The sequence below is a fragment of the Sinocyclocheilus anshuiensis genome, unplaced genomic scaffold (genome assembly GCF_001515605.1).
Source record: "Sinocyclocheilus anshuiensis isolate Anshui unplaced genomic scaffold, SAMN03320099.WGS_v1.1 scaffold338, whole genome shotgun sequence".
Classification (NCBI taxonomy): domain Eukaryota; kingdom Metazoa; phylum Chordata; class Actinopteri; order Cypriniformes; family Cyprinidae; genus Sinocyclocheilus; species Sinocyclocheilus anshuiensis.
The window spans coordinates 1060420-1065040 of NW_015542339.1; the positions used below are offsets into that span (position 1 = coordinate 1060420).

Below are 4621 nucleotides of genomic sequence, written 5' to 3' on the forward strand. Positions count from 1 at the left end.
GCTGGCCAATCAGAGCACACCTCGCTTTTTCAGACCGATGAGCTTTGTAAAAATCGACGCTTTTCAAAAAGGCGGGGCATAGAGGAGAAACAATAATGTACAGTATGTGGAAAATAATGTGTTTTTTTAACTTTAAACTATAAACACATTTCATTACACCAAATACACCAAATAATGTTATTTTTAGCAGCATCATATGACCCCTTTAACCTAATCAAGATCTTCTCCGCATTGAGCTTCTATATTTCTCTTAATATTTTGAATGCATAACACAGCAACTGCGTGTCTCGTGGGCTAGACTAACAAAACATTAAAATGCAACGTCACTTACATTATTATCACTGCATCTCGCACGCCACTAATGACGCTCCCTGACGCACTCCTAACATTCAAATGCAAATGTTTATTTTAAATTCGACTAATATTCATTCTTTATTCACAATCTCCTCATCACAGGCAGGCACAGCACTCAATTCAGCGTGTGTTCGTGTTTGTATGTGCTGTCTGCGTCACTCATAGCACGTGCCTATATCATGCACCATATTGAAAAAATTTTCTATCGTTATCGAAGAAGGTGTACCGTCGATAAATATCGATACCGTTTTATCACCCAGGCCTAGCGCGTTATAACCAATCATACACGATTATGCTGAGCTTATGAACGCAATGGCCAATCAGAGGTGTTTAGATGAGTCATAGCCAAAGTCCCTTTAAGGCAAGTCGAGTGACACGTCTTGGATATTCTATAGTCTTTGGTAATCGCTGAAACAGTCATCATAAACCACAAAGTGCAAATGCACGTGCGATGTAAGTATACGAGATTTATTCATCATACAGTGTAGATTCACTGATTATACCGGGAGTCAGTGATGATGTTCTTCGATAATGTAAATATTCTTTGCTCGTTTTCTGTAGCTGCTGTTTGAATAACTGAGGAAATTTAAACATTATAATTAGTAACTTTCAATGTTTTTATTAAATTGTTATGTTAAATACAAATTCAGTCTTATGCAAAATATTTTGACATCTATATGCTACTTGAAATTTAAGATTTAATGTGTAGTTAATAGATTAGCCTAACATTAGGCTGCTTTTAGCCTTACTTTGGAGTTGGTTCACTCTCCGGCTATGAAACTAAGCAAGTAAATAAATAAATTAGCACAATGTACCGGCAATCTCACAGGCTTACAATAGGATGATACCAGTGTTGGGGAAAGTTACTTTTAAAAGTAATGCATTACAATATTGCGTTACTCCATAAAAAAAGTAACTAATTACGTTACTTAGTTACTTTTTATGGAAAGTAATGCGTTACGTTACTTTTGCGTTACTTTTTAAATCTGGACAGGGCTTGCTTGTTTGTTTTTAAAATAAAAAAGTTATATTTTTGGCAAATATAAAAGCCTTTTCACACCAAAAGTGAAATGAATAAGCCTCAGGCTGAAGGGGAAGTAAATTTACGTCCGTACAGTAGAATGCAGAAGAAGAATTATTTTAGAACTACAGTAACATCTGATTTCTCTCAAAATGGGGACAGGAAAGCTGTCAATCAATAAATTGGAAAAAATAGTAACTTGCGTTACTTATTTAAAAAAGTAACTCAGATATTCTCTTGTAAATTAAAAAAAGTAATGCGTTACTTTACTAGTTACTTGAAAGAGTAATCTGATTACGTAACTCACGTTACTTGTAATGCGTTACCCCCAACATTGGTCATTAATATGACAATTATCTCGTTAAAACGACATATCTTCTCGTAATAACGAGTTAAAACACATTGTTTCTTGTAAAAATGAGTTAGGCCTAATATTTTATATATAATATTTTAATAATAATAATAATAATAGTAGCCTAATAATAATTATTATTATTATTATTAGCCTATTAGAACATCTCTTTATTTCTTTTTGTTCGTATTTCGATTTGTTGTTAAATCAAACATCAGTCATTCAAATAAAGAAATATTAAGCCCAGAGAACATGGGGACAGGAAAGCTGTCAATCAATAAATTGGAAAAAATTGTAACTTGCGTTACTTATTTAAAAAAGTAACTCAGATATTCTCTTGTAAATTAAAAAAAGTAATGCGTTACTTTACTAGTTACTTGAAAAAAGTAATCTGATTACGTAACTCGCATTACTTGTATTGCGTTACCCCCAACACTGGATATGACTATAGAGCATATTGCCTAACACTATTGGTAATAATAAGAAATGTTTCTTGAGCACCAAATCAGCATATCGGAATGATTTCTGAAGGATCATGTGACACTGAAGACTGGAGTAATGATGCTTTGCCATCACAGGAATAAATTACATTTTACAATATATTCAAATAGAGAAGTTATTTTTAAACAGTGAAAACATTTAACAATATTACTGTACTGTAATTTCGTTCAAATAAAAGCAGCCTTGGTGAGCAGAAGAGACATCTGTCAAAAAACTTTTGAATGGTAGTTTATATATAAATAAAATAAGAATATTTTATCATTTTATTTATATCCACCAATATATTGTAATAATGAGCAATATTTACCTGAATATATTTTACTTGCTTAGTATTTATTTTTACCTTTTATTACGTTTATTACGCATTTTTAATGTAACGTTTTAAATCTGTTCATAAAAATGGGCAGTTAAACAGAACTAAAACTGCTAAAAAAAACATTTCCTTACTTGAAATTAAAATAAATTTTAACTGAAAGAAAATAAACTTATTTCAGCTAGTTGCCAAGGCAACCTTTCTCATTTTTGTTTAGGTTTAGCGTAATATACTAAAATTAAAACTAAAACGTCATAAAAACGAACAAAACGAAAAAGACAAAAACATAATTACTAAATTAATTTATTAAATTTACTATAGCTACTAAATTTTACAAAAAAATAAAAACTTTACTAAAAGTTTAGCTAATTTACTAAAACTAGCTACTAAAATTGACTAAAAAAAATACTAAAACTTCACAAAAATTGTAGCTAATTTACTAAAACTAATGTAAAATAATAATAAAAACTATAATAGTTTCTCAATAGTACTTTTTATAAATGTTAACAAATGCTCTCATACTAAAGCCTGGATGTCCTCCAGGACGCTGTGTGCCAAACATGATTCATCCCGTCACCAACTAAAGGACAGGCCGTGAATGTTCTCTGACAAATTCATTGTGATTCGTTCACTTTTCACCATGAAACTTATGTTGACAGTCTGTGGCTCTCGTCCTGTGGGATTACGGAGTGAAGATGCTCCGCTGGAGCATGTGGGCAGCTTACAGCACTGCATTTACCCAGCATCATTACTCATTTTACAGTGCCTGACTATTAAAGCACTCTCAGGTTCAGGAATTAATGACTGAGGTTAAGTCACCCAGCACTCGGCCCAGCGTGAGGGAATCGGTCCTTGACGTCGCCGTTATTTAAATGAAGACTCTGGGTTGTTGCGCTTTCGGTGAGATGCTGTGCCTTGTAATTATTCACGGTGACGGCGAGCGGCGGGTCTAGCCATTTACTCTCAGACGAAGGTGCCATTATCTGATGCATTCATAAAACAGACAGCTAAATAATGCAAAAGGGCTTTGAAAATAAGCGCAGGTTAAATACAGTCCTGACTAGGTGGTTCTATGCAGCTAAAGCAGACACTGTTTTTTTTTTTTGTACTAATGGTGTGTACGCAGTCGCTCTTGAAGGTGTTTTCATTACCTTGTTTGCTTGCCAAAATGATCTTACCCCACCAAGATGAGCAAGATTGCGTCGCTGTCCCTGGAACAGGAAGACGTGTTTGCTTTTTCCTAACGGCCTCTAACCTGACTAACCAGTCTATTTAACACATCCTTTCAGAATAAAAGTATTTCTTTAAAAATCCAGAACATTTGAACAATAATGTATGCATTTACTCTGAAACTGCTTAAAATGGCTTTTCAAATCAACTACTGTAGCAAATTCAATTCAAAATGCTTAAAGAGTATAGTTAAAAAATATACATTAAATACTGAAAAAAGATCGTTATTCATATCCCCAATATATTGTAATAAGTAATTTACCCACATTTATTTTAATTGCATATTACTTTAGGTTTTTTGCTTTTGTATATATGAAGTTTTAAATTAATTGATTCAAATTGACCGTTTGAACTTATTTTTTTAACTAAGGTTTAAAGCACTAATAGACAGTTTTAAAGAAATGGTTAACCTAAAAATGAAAATTTGCTGAAAATGTACTCTCCTTCAGACCATCCAAGATGTAGATGAGTTTTTCTTAAGAAAAAGTTCACTCAAAAAAGAAACTTTGCTTAAATTTATTCACTCTCACGCCATCCAAGATGTAGACGAGTTTGTTTCTTCATCAGAACAGATTTGGAGAAATTCAGCATTTCATCACTTGCTCAGCAATGGATGCTCTGCAGTGAATGGGTGCCGTCAGAATGAGAGTCCAAACAGCTGATAAAAACATCACAATAATCCACAAGTAATCCACACCACTCCAGTACATCAGTTAATTTCTTACAAACGTATCTTTGCACTTTAAAAGATGGACTGGAGTGGTGTGGATTATACTTGTGGATTACTGTGATGTTTTTATCAGCTGTTTGGACTCTCATTCTGACGGCACCCATTCACTGCAAAGAATAC

The 4621-nt window shown here is 33.2% G+C and overlaps 1 protein-coding gene across 1 annotated transcript in view; it reads left to right on the forward strand.

Annotated features, from left to right (window-relative positions):
* The window catches only part of LOC107691189 (protein SEC13 homolog), a 26103-nt gene that overhangs the window by 20590 nt on the left and 892 nt on the right, over positions 1–4621 (forward strand). The gene's annotated exons all lie outside the window — the stretch shown is intronic.